General features: G+C 36.3%; 1 long non-coding RNA gene across 1 annotated transcript in view; it reads right to left on the reverse strand.

Moving 5' to 3' along the window:
• Positions 1-1,210: 1,210 nt before the first annotated feature.
• The window catches only part of LOC115898238, a 33,737-nt gene continuing 11,706 nt past the window's right edge, over positions 1,211-23,241 (reverse strand). Inside the window, exons 3-4 of the long non-coding RNA XR_004057929.1 lie at positions 2,819-2,922; positions 1,211-1,301 (exon numbers count right to left, since the gene is read on the reverse strand). This is a non-coding gene — a long non-coding RNA (uncharacterized LOC115898238). The remainder of the gene's footprint in view (positions 1,302-2,818; positions 2,923-23,241) is intronic.

The following is a 23,241-nucleotide window of genomic DNA, read 5'->3' on the forward strand; positions in this document are numbered from 1 at the left end:
CCTAATACAAGGTTATCCTATTTTACTTCAGCTGATCATTGAAGACCGACCACCAATGAATCTGCAGTCCTAAAGCCTGTTCTTGTTTTGCTATATCACCATATTGAGATTTTGACCATCTTTAAGTTCCTTCTAAGATGTCACTTAAAATATTCTTATTATAGTATATATATCTCTCTCTCTCTTTCACACACACACACACACACACACACACACACACACACACAGACTTGCCCTGCATATCCCTTCTAGATTCAATTACTCATCTTTCATTCATAGTATGGGGTTTTAATAACAACAAGTACCTTGTAAGTGTTGCTTGAAATAAAGTAACATAAAGCACCCTTTGTAAGAGATTGAAAAGATGTCCCAATGTTTGCACACCAATATACTTAGAAGTGAGTACTACAGTACTTTCCTATAATCATAAAACTGCCTGACTTCATTTAATGTGAGGTCAGAAATAGAGGCGAGCTTGGTGTGATAAGTACTTTCACATAATCATCATTCCCACTCCACCATACACCGAGGGAACTTTGTTTTTTTTCCAAGTCACAGATGGCATAAAAGAGAAAATGGAAGAACAGCTGGGAGTTTCACAAAGGTACCTTTGGCTCTCAGAAGCTCAGTTCAAACTGTCCCCACGGCCAGAACAAAGCAGTGAAAGAAGCAAAATTGCCCAATATTAAAATGCTTTATTTCACTTGAATTGCCTCGAATTGCTTCTATCCTCTATTTAGCTTTAACTTAGGTGACCTGGCAGGTACAATTGCAGTGTGCGGCCTCCTTGAATAACAGCAACAAAGGCACAGTCCTTGAGAGCTGCTGACAGTGATGGCCTATAGGTGTCGCTGGCCAGCCTGAGCATAGACAGGAAGAAAAAAAAATACAAAGACTGGGATGAAAGGATGAAGTCAGAAATATAAGACAGAGCAACTCAGTGGTGAAATGGAACACCACAGGCTCACTCCTCTGCAAACGAGTCTTATTTGTAAAATGGGCAAAACTCCTTCAAAATTTAGTAGATGTCCTATTTGAGTAGATGTTATAGTTTGCATTTCAATCAGGAGAAAGTAAAATAATGAGACATTTAATGCAGAATATATTTTATATGTATGTAGCATATTCACCAGAAAAACAAAGGGTTTCTGTACCAGATTTGGGGATTGGGTGAATAATTATTTATGTGTAATTCTAGGTTAATATACAAACCTGGACTTTCTGTGTTCTTGAAAATTTCTGTAGCTGGAGCTTCATTCTTCAAAATGTAACCTCCTACTTAACACCGTCACCCAGTCCTCCTAGGAAAAATGTATTTATTTATAAAATAAACATCAAGAGCTTACTATATACCAGGCAATATTTTAAACACTGTGGATACAGCTGTCAATGAAAGATGCACAGTCTGTGACATCATCGAACATGTATTTTAGTAACGGGAGCAGGGGCCAGTGAATAAAATGAGGAGAGGAAAGGAATACATAGATAAACATAAATAAGCCCGATGTCTTGGAGAATGTGAAAAGACCTAAAGAGTATAAAGTGATGTGATAGAGAAGAACTGCCAGCTGTGGATGGGGTGCTGTAATTAAGGTCATCAGGGAAGGATTCTCTGAAAAAGAGATACTTGAATTGTGATCTAAAGGCAAAACTAGTCAAATAAGAGGGAGAGAGATAAGGGGAAAAGAGAGGAAGAGAAGAGAGAAACTTTGAACCCAGAGCATTCTAAGTGAATGGTCCATAATGTTAGAATATTTCTGGTCCAAGTGTACTAAGGTACAGAGGCCCTAATATGGTTTGGCTGTGACCCCACGCAAATCTCATCATGAATTTTAGCTCCCATAATTCCCACACATCATGGGAGGGACCCAGTGGGAGCTAATTGAATCATGGGGGTGGTTCTTTCCCGTGCTGTTCTCGTAGTATTGAATAAGTCTCAAAAGATCTGATGGTTATATAAATGGGAGTTTCCCTGCACAAGCACTCTCTCTTGTACACCACCATATGAGAAGTCCCTTTCCTCTTCCTTTGTTTTCCACCATGATTGTGAGGCCTCCCCAGCCATGTGGAACTGTGAGCCAATTAAACCTTTTTCCTTTATAAATTGTCCAGTCTCAGGTATGTCTTTATTAGCAGCGGGAGAACAGACTAATACAGGCCCTAAAGTGGAAATTAATTGGAATAAGCTTGCGTTATTTGCCAACTACAAAGAAAGCCATGGTGGTTGGAGCACAGTGAACAAAGTGGAAAGTGCTGAATATGGAAAGGTGGAATAGTCGGCAGAGGTCAGCGGTTGAAAGGTATTTTGGTCCTGAAAGGGGGACTGAATTTGATTCTAAGTTCAGTAATAGAAAGGATTACTTTTGAAGACTTTACACAGAGGATTGACATGTTCTGATCTGCATTTTAAAAGGACGAGTCCTACTTCTGTGAGGTAAACGGACAGTGTAAAGCAAGACCAAAGCAGAGAAAGAAGATGGAAAGTGTAATAGTTCAGGTGTGAGCTGCTGGTGGCTTTGAGTCAGAACAGAAGCAATGTTACCTTCATTATCCTCCTCTAGTACTGAGTGAACCTATACTATAGAATTATCACACTGAAGGATATTCTAATTTATATGTGTCTGCCACCTGTACCGGACAATGAACAACTTGAAGATTTAGGCTGTATTTTATTCACCTTCCTAGCCCCTATCATTCAGGGTGCAATGCAGAGTTGACCCTTAATAAATGTTTGTAGCATAGATCATAGTAGAAAGGTATTTTCCCGTGATCCTGAAAAGTACCAATGATATATAAGTCAAGAACCTATGATACCAACCTTAGTCCACGACTTATAGCTCTTCATCTTGGATAGACTGACCACAACATTCTCGTAGCCTCAGTTTATTCACCAGTCAAGTTCATGGTCCTATTAAAAGGAAACTAGAAATGAATGAGAAAGGGCCTCGTAAAACTACATCGCAAAGTCCCATTGATTGCAAAGCATTATTATCAGTTCTGTTTCCTCTTCTTAAATACTAGCTTTTTATATTAGAAACAAAGATTTTTTTTTCTTCAAATTAGAACTCACCAGATGTCTCTCTGAAAATCTTAGGAAATGTCCTGGCGATTTGGTAGTGCAGAATGATCCTTTAATCCTCCCAACCTCCTGTTGTTGTCGGTGGTTTAGAAATCACAGATAATTCCAACTCCTTATAAATTTTCCAACCATCCTAATTCTTCTCTTATGCAGAAGATTGGGTTCTATTCATCAATCAAAAGCTGACACATAAATAAATGTATGGAATAAAGGCAGTGTGGTGTAGAGAAAAGTCCACAGCACTTACAGTCAGAGGCCTGAAATCTCTTTTTGGTTTTATCACCTTCTAATGTAGTTTGCAGCATGAATTAGGCAGATGACTTACCATGTTGTGTGTCTAAACTTTTTATCATATTGAGGAGACTAGAAAAAGGGTGCTTGGATTTCCCACAACATCCAATTCTCTTGTTCTTCAACATTAATTGGTGCCCGACAGTTCAATTCAATTCCGATACCAACTACCCAGAATTAACATCAATTCAAGTCTGATACCAACTACCCAGAATTAACACAGATCCCACAGGTTAAGGGTTCAGTCCTGCAAGCCTGCCCCCACTTCAGATGCCAGTCACAATGAGGTCTTCAGGCTCCCTGCACTTCTGCCTAACAACTATAAATTTGGAGGTTCTTCACAATCCCCCTTCAGGCTCCATAATTTACTAGAATGACTTATAGAACTCAGGAAATCACGATACTTACAATTACTGTTTTATTATAAAGGAAACAATTCAGGAACAGTCAAATGCAAGAGGTGTGTGGGGCAGAGGGAGCATACAGAGCTTCCGTGCCTTCTCTGGGTACACCACTCTCCCAGCACATGGACATGTTCAGCAACACGGAAGCTCCCTTGGCAAAGAGTGTGTGTGTGTGTGTGTGTGTGTGTGTGTGTATGTGTGTGTGTGTGTGTGTAGAGACAAGGTCTTGCTATGTGCCCAGGCTGGAATGCAGTGACTATTTACAAGTATGATCATGATGCACTACAAACTCAAATTTCTGTGCTCAATTTTTCCTCCTCAGCCTCTCGAGTAGCTGTGACTATAGGAACGTGCCACTGCACCTGGCTATGTTTCAAAGTTTTTATAAAAGTTTTGTTACATAGACATAATCAATTAAAGCATGAGTTATTAAACTCTCCAGCTCTTCTCCCCTCCACGAGGTTGGAGATAGGGCTAATAGTTCTCATTCTTTAACCATGTGGATGGTTTTCCTTCTAGCAACTAGCCTGCATCCTGAAGCTATCTAGGTGCCCAACAAGTGTTACCACATTAGCGTAAAATCAGGAATGGTCAAAAGGGGCTCATTATGAATTAAAAAATTCCAAGGGTTATAGGTGGTTTGTGTCAGGAACCAGGGACAAAGATACACTTTTATTATACCACAAATGACAATCAATTAGGTTATTTCTAATGTTTCTTCCAGTTCTAAATATTCTGCCATTGGTTAATTTTTATTTATACTCCAGTTCCTAAAGTCAGTTCTGTACTATTGAGCACAAAACCACATGGGTATAGATGTATGTGGATTATATTAATCTTAACACAATAGTAGGATAAAAATGGTTAGCTCTTCATTCCTTACCACCATCACAAAAGGAAAAGATTCTCAATGCTAATAAAATTTCCCAAGATTAAGAAGAAAGAAAGAGATATACAAACAAAAATAACAATTTGAGAGATGGAGGAAGAAAATAACTTAACGCAATAATCTCATTAATTCTGACTTCCTTCTAGATTTCATCATATCTTAGACTGTACATAATAGCAAATGTTTTTTCCACAGCTGTTCAAGTAAATAAACTACTTTCTGAGAGGATTGCTTAAAATCAGGTAGGACAGTGAAGTTAAACATCAAATATATATATATATATATATATATATATATATATATATATATATATATCCATATTTGTGAACAAAAATATAAGTAATGATAAGCTACTTACAGCAATTTACCTAATCACCAAAGCACAAATTATAAAATTCCAAATTTAAAAATAAAGTTAAAAAGAAAGAGAAGCAAGGAAAAAAAGAAACTAGTCTTAGTTCCTATAAATCAAACACAATGAGAATTTTCTGCTCTTGCGTTTTGGTCCCATTATTATTTTTGTGAGAATTGTAACTGGAGATTTGTCTCTTTGGGATACATAAGCAACTATGGTAAGGGTTTTCCTCTCCACCTTCAGATCAAAGTAGATGCCATGTTTTTCTCCAGATGACTTCCTATTCATTCTCTATTTTCTCATGGCCAATAACAAGTGATCAGACAGTCACTAACAAATGCTTTCCTGTTACCTGGCAAGAAACCATAACACAGAGGGTCCGGCAAGCTAAACTTCCAATCATTCCAAAAGTCACAAAGGTTATTTTCAGTCAGTCAAGGGAAGTCACATTTACAGCACCACCTTGTAAAAGAATAAGGAACAGGCTTGCCAAGGTAAGGAGCAAAAAGCGAACCTTTCTAAACTCATTAAAGGAAATTTTTCAAATGCTTAACTTCTTTTTCATTATCTATTAGTCATTTCACTATATATGCGTATGTACATGGACAACTCAGTTTAGAAAATTTTTCTACTTATTTTCAATATTTTTCTCTCAGTACAATTATTTCACTATTAATCATCACAGCCACATAAAATAAAGGCTGTAAGTATTGTGCCTAAACAAATAAATATGGTTTTATACTCAAGCAAAATACTTATTATATTCTTTTTCTGCATCCCCCTCTTCTCACCCTTGAACCTCTTTTCTTATAATGCCATAGATACCCAGACGCTCCTTTTTTTAATAAACGGAAAAAATAAAGGCCAGGGAATTCATGTCTAACAGTTTATCACAGCAGGGTATAAATCAGAGCAACATAAATAGTGTGTGTATTATCTAGTATTCCAATCAATATTTGTTCTACAAATTAAAAATGGAAAACACATGGATATTGTGCTGCTTATTATTAAATTGGTTTTCTAGATGTTTTCTTTTTCTGTTTATTTGCAATGTGTAAAATTAAGTAGCCCGGTGGTCCCAGATTTTCGTGTACATAAGAAGTAACTAGAGTATTTGTCACTCGTTACCAAACCCTATTCCCAGGCTTTGATTCCAGACAACTGAAGTGGGAGCCCTCCAACCTGCATTTCAACCAGTTTGCAGATCCTTCTAAAGTGGGTGACCCATGGCCACACTTTGAGGAATAATGTTCTGATTGGAAATGATCTCATTTTGCCATTTGAATTTGTTGGCCTCTTGTGGGATTCCTAATTTGTGTGTACCTTCTCCCTCCCCCATTTAATTAGTCAATTTTCCTCTTCTACCATGTTTTCCATGTAATATTTTGTCCTTGGATCTATTTCTATTCTATTTTTATATTACTCAATCTTCTGAATTTCTTTTTCAGTCACACACTGAAAAATAAATCTATATTATACTCCATAGTAATGTTCCCTCCACTGTATAGCAGACAATCTAGGTGTTTTAAAACTAAATAACCTTACGGCAATTTACTTGTTGTTTTTAACTAATGTGCAATTCTGTTCAGGCTGACTTTCCTAAAACACTTAGGATTTCTGAGTGCTGATACCTCTCCAGTTCTATTCTGTGACCTCCAGCCTCCTAAATCTAATTATCTCCAACTTCAAAATCTGCCTGAGTAAAATCCTTAAGCAGAAAGAACAGGAACAGCTGTACTCTAAGCATAGCTCTATTTACTGCAATTGTTTTAACTTTTCTAATTAAAGTTTCTACAGTTAGGCATTTATAGAGTATTTGCAGTAATTTTGTTTTCACCATACTGAAGGTAGGTCATTAGCCTCCACAATTTGAAGAAAAAATAGGTAGGGAAAAAGCATTATATATATATATATGCATACACACACATATACACAAACACAAAATATATATGTATACATTGTATATATAGTGTACACATTATAAATGTATGTAAACCTATAACACACATATGCATATAAATAATAGAAAGCCACATGGTGTGGTAGAGAGAACTCTTTACAGCGGCAGTTGAGCAACACCTTGATTCTGCCATTAGCTTTTGCAACATTCCTTTCCTTATTTAGGCTCAGTCCTCATATTCCAAATGGGTTTGAATTTCACAGTTTAGAGGGGTCTAAGATTCCTTCCAGATCAAGTGTCATGGGAATTGTAAGGTCACAGAGGAGTCAAGTTGTTCGCTTTCTAAATGATCAAATAGACACCGTTTTAAAGCTAGAAAGTGATCTGTACATAGGAGAGATTGTACCATAATTCCACTTTCAGCCCATTTCTAGTCTGCATTGACAGCTTCTGTTCTGGCACAGGAAAGTGGGAACTAAGGCAATTACTTATCTTAATACTCACAATGGCTAAGCCTATTCCTTTCATCTCCCACACTCTTCATTCTAGCCTGAGTTTCAAGGTCACTGAACTTCTGTGTTTCCAAAGCTAATCTAGTTCATAGACATTATTGTCATCTCTTGGTTTCACAGTAGTCACCACTCTCTCCTCCATTCCTAACAGAAAGGTCCTTTCTCCCACCTTCAAAAACCCAGCTTGGAATCTTTCACAAAAGCATATTGTGTAAACCTAGAACTGAACTTTCAAAAGTTAGTGAGATGGCTAAAAAAAGTTCAGCTCTGCTATTTACATTCTCTGAGAACTTGAACAAGTTTTTTAATTGTATTGGGCCTCTACAGTTGAGGATTACAACACCCACCTCAGGAAATTTGTGTTGGCATCGAAGATGATGAGGTGCAAAGACTGTCCCAGACCCGGCTCGTTGCAAATGACTGGAAACCATTAACGCCTCATATTTCCAAGGAACGTGTGAGAGATTAATTCCTTTTTACATCATTTAAAGTCTCTAAAACTATAATGTTATTGTCGTTATTTGAGAAACAAAGTTCAGTGCTGTGCAAAGAACACATAGAAAACTGCCCACGCACATCCTGCCACTGTCATTTAGAAAAGAGTTTTAATTCCCAAAAAAAATACATAAATAAACAGGAGCGATGAAGCTATGCTGCTGTACCTGATTTCTACCTGATTTCTGACATCATCTGTGAGTAAATCTCTTGCCCTTTGTGGATGTCCAGGACCCCATCTGTGAAGTGCCGAGATGGGGCTGTGTGACCTCTAAGTATCCTTCCTGTACAGAGCTTGCAGTGGTACAGTCAGAAAGAGGCTCTGCCATCACAGCCCGGCACCCTGGGCAGGCAGGCAGGCGGGCGCTGTGCCAGAATGACTCCCTCCTGTCTGGGAAGGGTTTCCCTCGGCCGCGGCAGCAGCTCCAAGGAGGCTGCAGGCAAGCGGGGGCGGCACTCCCACGCAGCTCCTCAGAGAGAAGACAAGTGCTGCCTTCCAACCATCAATAATGCAGTCTTTTGTCAGCAATACATTCCCTCCAAAATTAATGAAACAGCCCTTGTAAATTCTCCTGTCACTGCCTCATACAGCAGAAGCTGGGCTAGGCTTCCTGCTCTCTAAATAAATAGAAAAGCCGTCTAAATTGTCTGGAGGCAGTATCTAGCTTGCTGGGACACCATCTAATCTTTTCAGCCGCCTACAGAAACAAGGAAAAACAAAGAAACCCAGCACCAATGTGTTTGATCTTTATTGCAAAAGGCACTCACTCTATCACGCACGCAAGAGCCCACACACCTGGGCAAAAGTCTATGGGCATCCATCTTCTCGGTGCCATTTTCTGCAATGTGACCTAGAGGATACCCTTAAGGAGTATTAGAGGTGAACTTAACTTCAGATATTATCTAGGCACGCCCCCTTCTTTTCACAGGTGAAGAAACTAAAATCCAGAGAAAGAAACAAAGAGCTGCAGTCTACAGTCTAGGATCCTAGTATTCTAAATCGGCTCCTCTCCATTTTCAATGTGCTTAAGATTCAGTAGGTCTCAGGTGAGACCCTGTAGAGTGTTCATTTCTAAGAGGCTCCCAAGTCCTACTGACGGTGGCATTCCACGAAGCATACTTTTAGTATCAAGTAGCTAGAAAATCATAAGCCCCACTGAGGCGAAGCCAGTTATTTTTTACTGTGTTCCTTGCACCTGACAACATCAATCCAGTAGGTATTTAATAAAAGTTTGTCAAATAATTACTTAGTACACCTACGAGGCAGCATTGCACTGTGGCTGGAAACGTGGACCTTGGAGCCATTCTCCCGAGGTTCACATCCTGACACTGACATCAACAAATTGTGTGCCTTGGGCAAGTGATTTAGCTGCTCTGCACCTCAGTTTTCTCAACTATAAAATTGCATTACTGATAGTATTATGTCTTATAGGTTGCTGGGAGGGAGGGAAATGAGCTAATATAAATAAAGCTCTTAGAATAGTATCTGGAAAGTGAGAATACAGAAATATGACTTACTTATGGTCACATAGCTATTTAGAGATCTGGGCAATTTATATTTTTTAACATTTTAGTTCAGTATCACCATTCATATCTTTTAACATTTTAGTTCAGGATCATGAAGCAATACCTGGTAGAAGAGCATTCTATTTACTTAGTTATGAAGGATGGCATTTCTACCCTACAAACATTTAGAGATATAAAATGTAAGTGTAAATCACATAAAAAGACATTCTCTGATTAAAGGTAGCTGATAATTGAACATACACATTTAAGCCAACCAGAAACTGAGCTCAAGCCTTATAGAGCTGAGTTCAAATTCCAGGTCATTCACATCTAAACAGTGCACAGGTCAACCACTTCTTCTCTCAAAATGACAATTGGCATATAAATTAAATGGAGAAATATCTAACTTAGAAAAAATGGTACACAGAATACATGGGATAATTTATAAACTCAAAATGACAATTGGCATATAAATAAATCAAATGGAGAAATAGCTAACTTAGCATAATGATATATAGAATAAATGAGATAATGTGTATCAGGTATATAATGCTGTTTTGCACATAGAGCTCAAGATATAATAGCTAGTAATTGTGGCAGCAGTAAAGCCACAAAACATTTACAAGAAGTATAGGTTGGAATAAAGCAACTATCTGTTCCACAGGTATGCAGACTGGCAGATTATTCATGCTTTCTTGTCTTTGACATGATATAATACCATAGTTTGTCTCCAAAACTATAGAAAGATAGAAAATGCAACATGAGTTAGAGACTATTTCAGGCCAGAAGAAAGCCTGATGGAAATATGGTAAGGCACCAGAATAGGACATTCCCAGACTCAAAAGTTCTGGGTGGAACCAGACACCAGAGAGAAATGGTGGATTATTACATTACTTTATGGACCTTAAAGACAGTATACTGGAATTCTTTCATTTTAACTTGGGAAAATTGAGACACAGAGAGGTTGTTTTCCCTCTGATGACAGTTTAAACATGAATAAGCCAGTAGCCTGAATCATCAGTACAACCTGAAGTCCATACCCACCACCAAACAGCAACTCCACCAACCTGCGCCCAAAAGTTCAAAAAACTACCTGAAGAAAAACTTCTGGAATCAGCTTTGATATGTTAAGAGCTTAGAAGTCATCAATGAGAAAAAGCTGGACAAACCTAAACATTTACTTTGCTTGGACTTATCAGAGAGAGTGAACAATTGATTTAAAGACTTCCTACAAAGCTACAGTAGTGAAGCCAACATGGTATGCTGGCAAAAGAATAGACATTTAGTTTGATGGAACTGAATAGAGGAACTAAAAATAGACCCACGCATATATAATCAACTGATTTTGAAAAAGGTACAAATGAAATTCAATAAAGAAAAAAATAGTCCTTTCAACAAACAGTGGTGGAAAAGTTGGATATATACATATGCAAAGAGAGAGAGCGAGACAACGTAGACACAGAGCTAATACATCACACTAAAATTAACTCAATATAGATCACAGGCCAAAATGCAAAATGTAACACAATAGATCTTTTAATAGGAAAAATGTAGATGACTTTGAGTTTAATGATGAGATTTTAGGTACAATACCAACTAAACATTGTGATCCATAAAAGAAAAACATATCAATTTGAATTTTATTACAATGTAACAACTCTGCTTTGTGAAAGATATTGTTGAGACCGAAAATATACGCCACAGACTTGGACGAAATATTTACAAAACACATATCTGATAAAGGCCTCGTATCCAGAACATACAAAGAACTCTTAGAACTCAACAGTGAGATAGCAAACAACGCAAAGAAATAAGCAGAAGCTCTGAACAGACACCTCACCAAAGAAGATATACACAGCTCTGAGTCTAGGTCTGTCTCTCTCTTTGCATTTGTATATATCCAATTGTTCCACCATTATTTGCTGAAAGAACTATTTTTTCTTTACTGAATTGCAGTTGTGCCTTTTTTGAAATCCGTTGGCTATATACATGTGGGTCTATTTTTAGTTCCTCTATTCATCCATCAAAGAAGATATACACGTTAAATAAGAACATGAAAAGATGCACAAATCATTTGTCCTCAGGGAAATACAAATTAAAACAGTAAATAGATTTCACCACAATCCTATTAGAATAACTAATACCTAAAACATAAGAATACATAAGAACTAATTAAAAGAGCACCCAGTGATTACTGCTGCAATTGCTGGAAAGGATGCAAAGTAACAGGAACTCTCATTCATTGCTCATAGAAATTCAAAGTGGTACGGCCACATTGGAAGACGGCTTGGCAGTTTCTTACAAAGCTAAATATATATTTATTTATGACTGATATACTCTTACCATATCAGTCAGCAATTGCACACCTATATATTTACCTAACTGATTTGAAGCCTTATACCCATAGTAGCTTTATTCATCATATCCCAAAACTGGAAGCAAAAAAGGTGTCCTTCAAAAGGTGACAAGATAAACAAGATGTGGTATATTCATATAATGGAATATTATTCAGTGTTAAAAAGAAAGGACCTATCAAGCCATACATAAACATAGATGAATCTTAGTCTATATTTCTAAGTGAACGAAGCCAGTCAGAAAAGACTACATTCTGTATGATTTTAATTATGTGACATACTGGGAAAGGCAAAGCTGAAGAGATAAAAAGATCAGTGGTTGGCAGGGACTCAGGGGGCAGTTAGAGGATTGAATATGCAAAGGACAGGAGAGTTTTTTTGAAGTGGTGAAACTCTTCTTGATTAAACTATAATGATGGTTGGCAGGTGTTTGGGTGGCATGGAAGAACTGATAGGTGAAGAGCAAGAAATTCTAAGGTGGTAAAAATATTCTGCATGAGACTATAAAGTTGGTTACACGGTGGTTTCATGGCACTATGCATTTGTGATAACTCATAGAAATTTACAGTACAAAGAGTGAACCTTCATGTTTGCAATGAAGAAAAACATTTATGAGGTTGAAGAGTCCCGGGATAGAGTATAGAGTATGACTAAAAACTAACTGTGTTACAAATTTATGAAATAACCTCACTGGTGGGGATGGGGGAAAAAGTACTGACCTAACTAACTTTGGAATGAGTAAAATTAAGACTGAAGTCAAAAGGAACTGTATATAAGTACTATACTGTAATTCAAAAGTTATTTTCCAGCCGAGTGTGGTGGCTCACGCCTGTAATCCCAGCACTTTGGGAGGCCGAGGCAGGCGGATCACGAGGTCAGGAGATCGAGACCATCCTGGCTAACACGGTGAAACCCCATCTCTACTAAACAAACAAACAAAACTAAGTACAAAAAAGTAGCCAGGTGTGGTGGCGGGCGCCTGTAGTCCCAGCTACTCGGGAGGCTGAGGCAGGAGAATGGCGTGAACCCGGGAGGCGGAGCTTGCAGTGAGCCGAGATCGCGCCACTGCACTCCAGCCTGGGCAACAGAGCAAGACTCTGTCTCAAAAAAAAAAAAAAAAAAAAAAAAAAGTTATTTTCCACATGGGTTAGGTTAACAATTCTGAAACTACTATACTTATGTACTGCAATGGAACAATTGAATAAATGGATGACAGATGGTGGGAGCAAGGTGTCTCATTTTTGTAGTGGGATAACCAAGATTAGGAGGCCAATTCATGTGGTGATGGATTAGAATTGGAGACATCAGTATAAACTCATGTTTAACTTAATATATGCACAGATGATTACAAATAGTAATATTTATAAGCATGTACGTGTTAGTATACATGTATTTATTTGCTCTGTCAGGTGAGAGGGCCTGAAATCAATGACATCCCAGTAGCAGTTAGTAAAACTAGCACCTAGATCTTGGTTTCTGGTACCATTTTAAGTGACACCAAGACTTTTTGAGAAATGGTTGATTCTAGGACTAGGAAAAGAAATATACAAGATGGGCTTGGACCCTCTGGTATTGCTATAAAATAAAAAAGTGATCAACAAAACCACATGATAATGGGGATATGTCATACAGATACAGTAACTAATTAAAAGAGCGCCCAATGATTACTGCTGCAACAATTAGAACAACAACATAATGTACTATTAAATTATACCCAGATATCTATAAGTTCATAGTGACATAAATAAGTGATTGAAAAAATAAATAAATCGAAGATAATGGACAAATCGTTTGTGCAGAAGAATTCCAAACAATTTATGTAAATACTTTGATTTGAAGATGGAGCATAACCCCCATTTCTTAAATATGGGTTGCACATAGTGACTTCCTTCCAAAGAGTGTATGCAAACCCAGAGTAACTACACAGTGGGGAAACCTGACAAACACTACTTTGACTAGGTATTGAAGCTCGACATCAATGGTGATAAGCCAGTGATAGTATATATCCTTGATATAATGTTATCGGAAAAGCATTTGAACTCTGCAGCATTTGAACTCTGCGGTCTTCCTCCCAACAACATATAACTCCAGTCTAATCATAAGATAAACATCAGACAAATACCAATTGAGAAACATTTTATAAAATACCTGACCACTAATTCTCAAAAGTGTCAAAGCCATAAAAACAAAGAGAGTCAGAGATATTCTCTTAGCTAAGAGGGACCTAAGAAATTAAGACCAAAAAAATGTAGTATGTCATTCTGGATGAGGTTCTGCTGCACAAAAAATAAACTAGGTAAAAACTAAGAAAATCTGAATAAAGTCTACATTTTAGTTAATAATAAAATACCAATGTTGGTTAATTAATTATGACAAATGCACAATATCAATGTGATGTTAGCAATAGAGGGCAGTGGATGTGGGATATATGGGAGCTCTCTGTAGTATCTTACAATGTTTCTGTAAATCTTACATTTTCTAAAATAATAAGGTTATGAGAGACAATCTAAGGTTCTCTTGAATATCTGTGAAAATGCAAATGCTTACTAGAAGGAGCTTTCTTTTATCTCTTATCCGTCACTTCACTTTAGTATGCAGAGAAGATTATGATCAAATTCTGGTATGAAATTTGTAGAAAAGAGATAAAAGAGATCGATGGCCCTTGAATCTAAATAGGTAAAAAGAAGTAGGTTGTTTGTGAGTGGTAGTGTAAGAAGGTGGATAAAAGAATACTTTTTAAGTTTATGTTCTTGTAATAGAAAACGTAGATACTGCTAAATGCCAAGAAGCTCTGGGATAGAGTAGAAAAAAGCAGAATGATCCTTTCTGTATTATTTAGGTCAAGTCATTTGCTAGCTTTGGGTTGTTTTCCCATACACTTCGTAAATAAATTGAATTATTACTTCAACAGGGTCATTCAGTTCTGGCCTTCTATGATGCCATCAATACGGTTTTAGCATGGGCTAACTGGCAGATTAACAAAGAAGCAGAAAGTTTTAGTTAAATTAGTTCCTTTTTACTTTCGTAAGTGTCAAATTCATAGTCAAGGAAAATTGCCTATTGCATATTTTTCTATGACACATTATTGTCTACATAAAAAATAAAGGAACCAAATGAAATTTAGTGACATCTCATTCATCTTTTGACAATGAAAACTTTGCCTTTTAAATAGAAAATTTGCATTTGACCAGAAAGAGGGAATAAAAACTTGGCTTATTCCTTTGGCTTGGTTACACTTCACAAAAACAGACTCTTAGCATAATAATATCTGTATGTCACAGATGCCAGCAATTATTTATAGCATAGAAGAATAGAAGCATATGTCTATTTAGATAAAGCACATAAAAAGTACAGTCTCTGCTTCCTACTACTGATTGCCTCTTCATGAAATCTCTCAGATGTGACATCATCAAACTCATGTTGCACTGCCAAAATTCCATAAAAAGATACCCAATTTTAAAAATTGGCTACTTTTAGATAAAAATAATGACACCAAAGTTAATGGTCCAGGGATGTTTTACTTAGTGTAGAAAGCATCATTAATGAAGGAATATATAAACTAACAAAAATATTTCAATAATACAAATAATTATTTCAGTGCATATATAGTTATTTTAGAGAAGTAGGATGCCTATTCAGAATTTAATCTATAATAAACAAAATGAACAAAAAAAAGAAAACTAAACCCCATTTATAGCAATTTCCTTTCCAATTTTTGTGACACTTGATGTTTTCATGATAAGAGTCATTGTAATTGCTGACAGAACACTTTGTACCTCTGACTGCTGCAACCAAAATAGATCTTGGGGATCATCAGTGCAACCATTGTATTTTGCAATTGAGAAGCTGAAACATGAACTAGCTAACCAGGACAATAATTCCATACCATGAAATTCCCACTTCATTGCTGCTTTACCTATAGAACAAAACACAGTAGTTAGTGGTGTGCTGGAGCAGACTCATCCTGGCTCATGGGAGCCAATTTTTAAATATTCAGGAAGGCTATGAGTCAGGTATTAAACCACTGGCAACCTGAAATTGGCAACAGTGGGAGTATTTATTCCACAGAAATAGGCAAATACTTCACATATGGATTTTCTTTCTTTATTCCTTTCTTTCTTTCTTCTTTTCTCCCTTTTTTTTTCTTTGGAGATTTGTTTTCCCAACACACCACTGGTCCCAGCCCTCAAGTTGCAATTATATATAGTAGTTGCCAGTTTCACGTAAAAATAAACTTTATACTAAAGATTGGAATGTTGGTATTTTTAAGTTTATACTTAGCATTTCTAGAAAAATGGTATATTGTACTCATTTGGGAAAAACTTAGAAATAATATTCTTTATTTCTAAAGATGTGAACATATGTGAAATTTATATGTAAGTCTGATAGAGAATGTCAGTCCACAGTACAGGAACTTGTCCTTACCAAATTAGAAATAGGCATAGCTATTTCGCAAAAGCAGAGTTATTTTTATGGTAGTCTTACAAGGATATGATGATTAGTTAACCGGATCAAAAAAATAATAGGCATAACCTGGAGAAGAGCATGAATAGGGTGGGAGGTGGTAAGAATCCAAAGGAAAAGTAAAATAAAGGGAACAGATTCCCAAAGAACCTTCAACCTGGTAACAAGAGCTTTCACTCCCACTGGCCGGCTGCTTTAAGTTCTTCTGTGTCAACTTGTTGCTGTGGCTTTGTGAAAAACAAAATGTTGAGTCAATTCTTACTTGTATGATCTAACTTCTTAAAGAAACTGCTAATAGTGAAAAAAATATTATGAAGGCTAAACCATATTAAGCCCTGTCAGAACATTCTTTACAGCTTGGGTGATAAAAATGAAATATTCCATTTTGATTAAGTATAATTTGAGACATTTCAGATATATTAAAATTACAAAAATCGATTAGCAGTTTGACATATAGGGTTGCAGTAGGATTTCTAATCTCAGCACTTTTGACATTTGGGATGGGATCACGCTTTGATTCTTTGAGATGTGCATGTGTGTGTGTGCGTGCGTGTGTGTGTGTGTGAGAGAGAGAGAGAGATTAGGAGGAAGAGAGCAGCCTGTGCCTGTAGGATTCTTAGCCTATCACTGGTCCCTACCCGCTTGAAGTCAGTAGCCACCCCCAACCCCAGTGGGCCCATCAAAGGTGATTTTCAACATTGCCAAACATTTCCTAGGGCACAAAATTGCTCCAGGTTTAGAATCACCCAATCAACAGTACAGAAAGAAGTTATGAACTCAAGAAACAGTTTTGGAAATCATGTATTTTAGTAATTGTTAAAGCCTCTTTAATGGTGTCTAAATAAGGGTGAATATCTCCCAGGAAACATGTGCAAAGTAGAAAAAAATTAAGGATCTGAAATGAGTGGATAAGGTAGGACTCTTTCTATTATAAATAAGAGTTACCCAACTGAAAGTAAAGAAATAAGATAATTTATTGGACCTCAAGAAACGAGATCCTGAGTAACATTTAAAAAGAAAAAAAAAAGTTTCGAGCCCATGAAGATGAAAGGACTGTCATTAAAGGGAGACAGAAGCCCTGAAAAAAATAGTGTAACAAAAGACAAGAAATTCTTTATTTTCTCTACCCTACTCTTACCCTGAGCCTGCTAGTCTTCTAAGACTCAGTTCAACACTCTTGTTTCCTTTAAAATCATTACTAAGTCTTCAGCCATTACTAGCATTCCTGTCTCTGGTTCCTTTTCTTAGAGATTATGCCAGATAAACTTGCAATGAAGTGTATTCTTTTAATATCATTTGTTGCTGCTTTGTAATTTTTTATTAGAATCTATTTATTCATATCACATGGGTTTACATATGCAGCTATAAGAGGTAAATATAAGCATGTTTTCTCAAAGATTCATCATAAGAAATTTTCTTTGAATGAATGAAAGTTAGACACATGCATTTTTGTAAGTGCAGATTGAGAATACGTTTTTAAAACATGTTTATTTTTCCATTGGGCCCTATAAGGCCAAAAGAAATCCAGCAAGAAAAGTCAATAAAATGTAACAATACATTCTTTTTTCTTTCTTTTTTTTTTTTTTTTTGAGATAGAGTTTTGCTTTTGTCGCCCAGGCTAGGGTGCAATGGTGTGATCTCAGCTCACTGCAACACTGCAACCTCCACCTCCCAGGTTCAGGCAATTCTCTTGCCCCAGCTTCCCCAGTAGCTAGGATTACAGGCGTGCACCACCATGCCTGGCTAATTTTTGTATTTTTAGTAGAGACGGGGTTTCACCACGTTGGCCAGGCTGGTCTCGAAATTCTAACCTTAGGCAATCTGCTCTTTTTGACCTCCCAAAGTGCTGGGATTACAGGCATGAGCCACCGCGGCTGGCCAAGCATACTTTCTCTAAGATGCATCATAAACTGTTTTCTTTCAGTGAATGGAAGAATTTGATAGAAAAACACCTTTGTTAGTAAACATGGAGAATATGTCATTACAATATTTTTTTCTCTATTGGTTCATATTACATGGGTTTACATATGCACTTATAAAAGACAAATGTAAGGAGGCTTTCTTAAAAACTCATAATAAGCTGCTTTATTTCAGTGAATGGAAGAGTTTGATAGAAAAACACCTTTTTTTTAATTTTTTTATTTTTATTTTTATTTTTTTTGAGACGGAGTCTCGCTCTATTGCCCAGGCTGGAGTGCAGTGGCCGGATCTCAGCTCACTGCAAGCTCCACCTCCCGGGTTTACGCCATTCTCCTGCCTCAGCCTCCCGAGTAGCTGGGACTACAGGCGCCCGCCACCTCGCCTGGCTAGTTTTTTGTATTTTTTAAGTAGAGACGGGGTTTCACGGTGTTAGCCAGGATGGTCTCGATCTCCTGACCTTGTGATCCACCCGTCTCGGCCTCCCAAAGTGCTGGGATTACAGGCTTGAGCCACCGCGCCCGGCCAGAAAAACATCTTTGCAAGCACATATTAACAATATGTTATTAGAACATGTTTCCTTCCCTATTGGGCCTCACAAGGTCAAGTAGAGAAATTCAACAATAAAAGGCAAATGGAAGCATTTTTTTTATTGTCAAGATTCAGAAAGTATCATATAAATTCAGTTGGTATAGCGTCTTCTGATGCTTATCTTTATTTTTCTATTTTTATAGATTCGGGTGTATATGTGCAGATTTTTTACATGAATATATTGCATAATGATGATGTTTGTCATTGTAGTTTGCCCATAGCCCAAAGAATGAACATTGTACACTATTTAAGCCCTCACCCCCATTCCCACCTTCTCCTCTTTTGGAGGCCCCAGAATGTATTACTTTGCTCTATATGTCCATGTGAACCCATTATTTAGCTCCCACTTATAAGTGAGACAGTCCAGCATTTTGTTTTCTGTTTCCAAGTCGTTTCACTTACTAGCTCCATTCATGTTGTTGCAAATGACATGATTTCATTCTTTTGTATGGCTACATAGTATTCCGTGGTGTATGTATACCACATTTTCTTCATCCAACCACCCACTGATGGATGCAGGTTGATTCCATGACTTTGTGATTGTGAATAGTACTGCAATAAATATAAGATTGCAGGTATCTTTTTAATTTCTACTTTTAACTTTTGTCAGTACATAGTAGGCATATATATTTATGAGGTACATGAGGTATTTTGATACAGGCATTCAATGTGTAATAATCACATCAGGATAAATGCCATAGCAATCACCTCAAGCATTTATCCTTCCTTTGTGTTACAAATAATCCAATTATACTCTTTTATTTTTAAATAGGCAATAAATTATTGTTGATTGCAGTCACCATGCTGTGCTATCAAATACTAGATCTTATTCATTATACCTAACTACATTTTGGTATGCATTAACCATCTCTAATTATTACCCAACACCTCACTACTGTTCTCAGCCCCTGATAACTGTTGTTCTACTCTGAATCTCCATGAGTTCAATTGTTTTTAATTTTTAGCTCCCAAATAAGTGAGAACATGTGAAGATTTTCTTTCAGTGCCTGGCTTATTTCACTTAACATAATAACCTCCAGTTATCAATGTTGTAAATAGATAACATCTCATGTGCAAATGAGAGGATCTCATGCTTTTTAATGGCTGAATAGTACTCCATTGTCTATATTAGCACATTTTCTTTATCCATCTGTCTGTTGATGGATACTTAGGTTGATTGCAAATCTTGACTACTGTGAATAGTGCTACAATAAACATGGGAGTGCAGCTATTTCTTCAATACACTGACTTCTCTCTCTCTCTCTTTTTTTTTTTTTTTTTCCGGTATATACCTAGGAGTGGAATTGCTGGATCATATGGTAGTTCTATTTTCATTTTCTTGAGGAACCTCCAAACTGTATTCCACAGTGGCTGTACTAGTTTACATTCCCACCAGCAGTGTACAAGGGTTCCCTTTCCTCTACATCTTTGCCAGCATTTGTTATTGCCTGTCTTTTAGATAAAAGCTGTTTTAACTGCGGTGAGACACTATCTCATTGTAGTTTTAATATGCATGTCTCTGATGATCGATGATGCTGAGCACTTTTTAATATACCAGTTTGTTATTTGTATGTCTTCTTTTGAACAATGTCTATTCAGATCTTTTGCACATTTTAAAATCAGATTATTAGATTTCTTCCCATAGAGTTGTTTAAGCTCCTCATATATATTCTGTTTATTAATTCCTTGTAAGATGAATAGTTTGTAGATATTTTCTCCCATTCTGTGAGTTCCCTCTTCGCTTTCCTTTTTGTTTCCTTTACTGTGCAGAAATTTTTTAACTTAAGGTTTTCCTATTTGTCCATTTTTGCTTTGGTTGCCTGTGCTTGTGGGATATGACTCAAGAAATTTTTGCTCAGATCAATGTCCTAGAGAGTTTTCCCCAATGTTTTCTTGTAGTAGTTTCATAGTTTGAAGTCTTAGATTTAAGTATATGAACATTTTAATTTGATTTTTGTATATGGCGAGAGATAGGGGTCTAGTTTCATTCTTCAGCATATGGATATTCAGTTTTCCTAACACCATTTATTGAAGAGACTGTCTTTTCCCCAGTTTATATTCTTCATACTTTTGTCAAAAATGAGTTCACTGTAGGTGTTTGTATTTGTTTTTGGTTTCTCTGTTCTGTTCCACTGGTCTATGTGTGTCTGTTTTTATGCCAGTACCATGCTGTTTGGGTTACTATAGTTCTGTAGTATAATTTGAAGTCAGGTAATGTGATTCCTCCAGTTTTGCTCTTTGTGTTCAGGAGAGCTTTGGTTATTCAGCATCTTTTCTAGTTCCATGTATATTTTAGGATTGTTTTTTCTACTTCTGTGAAGAATGTCTTTGTTATTTTGATAAGGATTGCATTGAATCTGTAGATTCCTTTAGAAGTGTGGACATTTAAAAATATTGATTCTTCCAATCCATGAACATTGAATATCCTTCCATTTTTGTTTCCTCTTCAATGTTTTTCATCAACATTTTATAGTTTTAATTGCAGAGATCTTTCACTCCTTTGGTTATGTTAATTCCTAGGTATTTTATTTCTTTGATAGGTATTATAAATGGGGTTATTTTCTCGATTTCTATTTTAGATTGTTTGCTGCTGGCATATATAAATACTACTGATTTTCTTATGTTATTTTGTATCCTGAAACTTTACTGTTTATCAGTTCCAATGGTTTTTCGGTGGGGTCTTTAGGTTTTTTTCAAATATAAAAGATTATGGCACCTGCAAGCAAGGATAACTTGACTTCTTCTTTTCCAATTTTGATGCCTTTTATTTCTTTCTCCTGTCTGATTGCTCTAGCTAGGGCTTCCAATAATATGTTGAATAACAGTGGTAAAAGTGGACATCCTTTTACCACTGTTCCACCTCATGTTCCAAATCTCAGAGGAAAGGTTTGCAGTTTTTCCACATTCAGTATGATAGTATCTGTGAGTCTGTTGTATATGGCTTTTATTTGTTGAGTAACGGTCCTTTTACACACAGTTTTTAGAGTGTTTTTATCATGAAGGGATTGTGAATTTTTTTTAAATGCTTTTCCAGCATCAATTGAAATAACTATAATGTTTTTATCCTTTATTCTGTTGACATGATGTATCACATTGATTGATTTGTATGTGCTGCTTCCCTAGGATAAATCCCACTTGGTTATAACAAATGACCTTTTTAATGTGATGTTCAATTCAGTTTGCTAATATTTTGCTGAGAATTTTTGCATAAATATTCATTGGGATATTGGCCTGAAATTGTTTGTTTGTTTATTTGTTGTCATTACTGTTATTGTAATGTGTCTTTGCATGGTTTGGTATCAGGGTAATAATGGCCTGGTAGAATGAGTTTGGAGGCATTTATTTCTCCTCTAGTTTTTTGAATAGTTTCAGTAGGATTGGTATTAAATCTTCATTAAGTGTTTGGTAAAATTCAGCTGTGAAGCTATCAGGCCTTTGACTTTTCTTTGCTGGAATACTTTTTATTACTGCTTAATTCTCATTACTAGTTATTTCTCTGTTGATTTTTTTTATGTCTTTATTATTTAATCTTGGTAGGGTATATGTGTCTAGAACTTTATCCATTTCTTCTAGATTTTGCAGGTTATTGGCATATACTTGTTCAGAGTAGCCTCTAACAATTCTTTGAATGTCTGTGGTATCAGTTGTAATGTCTCCTTTCTCATCTCTGATATTATTTATTTGGGTCTTATCTCTTTTTTTTCTTAGTCTGACTAAAGGTTTGTAACTTTTATTTGTCTTTTCAGAAAAAAACAACTTTTCATTTTTCTGATTTTTTGAATTTTGTTTCAATTTTATTTATATATCCTTGGGATTTTATTATTTCTTTTCTTCTACCAATTTTGGTTTTTTTTTTCTTGTTTTTCTAGTTCTTTAAGATATATTATTAGTTTTTTATTTGCTGCACTTTCTCTGCCTTATTGATGTAAGTGCTTATAGCTATAAACTTTCTCCCTAGTACTGCTTCTACTGTATCCCATAGGTTTTGGTATGTTGTGTTTTCGTTATCACTTGTTTCAAGAAATATTTAATTTCCTTCTTAATTTCTTCATTTATCCACTGGTCATTGAGGAGGAGTATATTGTACAATTTCTGTTTTTTTATGGTTTCCAAAAATCCCTCTTGTAATTAATTTTCATTTTATTCCATTCTAGAGAGAAGATACTTGATATAATTTCAATTTTTTTTGAGTTTTTGAAGACTTGCTTTGTGGCCTATATGGTCTATTCTTGAGAATGATTCATGTGCTTAGGAGTAAAATGTGTATTCTGCAGCCACTGAAATGTTCTATTAGGGACGTTTGGTCTACAGTGCCTTTTCAGTCCAATGCATCTTTATTTTGTCTGAATTATCTCTTCAGTCCTGAAAGTTTGATGTTGAACTCTCCAGCTATCATTGTATTGGGATCATGCTCTCCCTTTAGCTCTAATAATAGTTGCTTTATAAATCAGGGTGCTCCAGGGTTATGTGCATTTGTATTTACA

This window comes from Rhinopithecus roxellana, chromosome 1 (assembly GCF_007565055.1).
Source record: "Rhinopithecus roxellana isolate Shanxi Qingling chromosome 1, ASM756505v1, whole genome shotgun sequence".
Taxonomy (NCBI): domain Eukaryota; kingdom Metazoa; phylum Chordata; class Mammalia; order Primates; family Cercopithecidae; genus Rhinopithecus; species Rhinopithecus roxellana.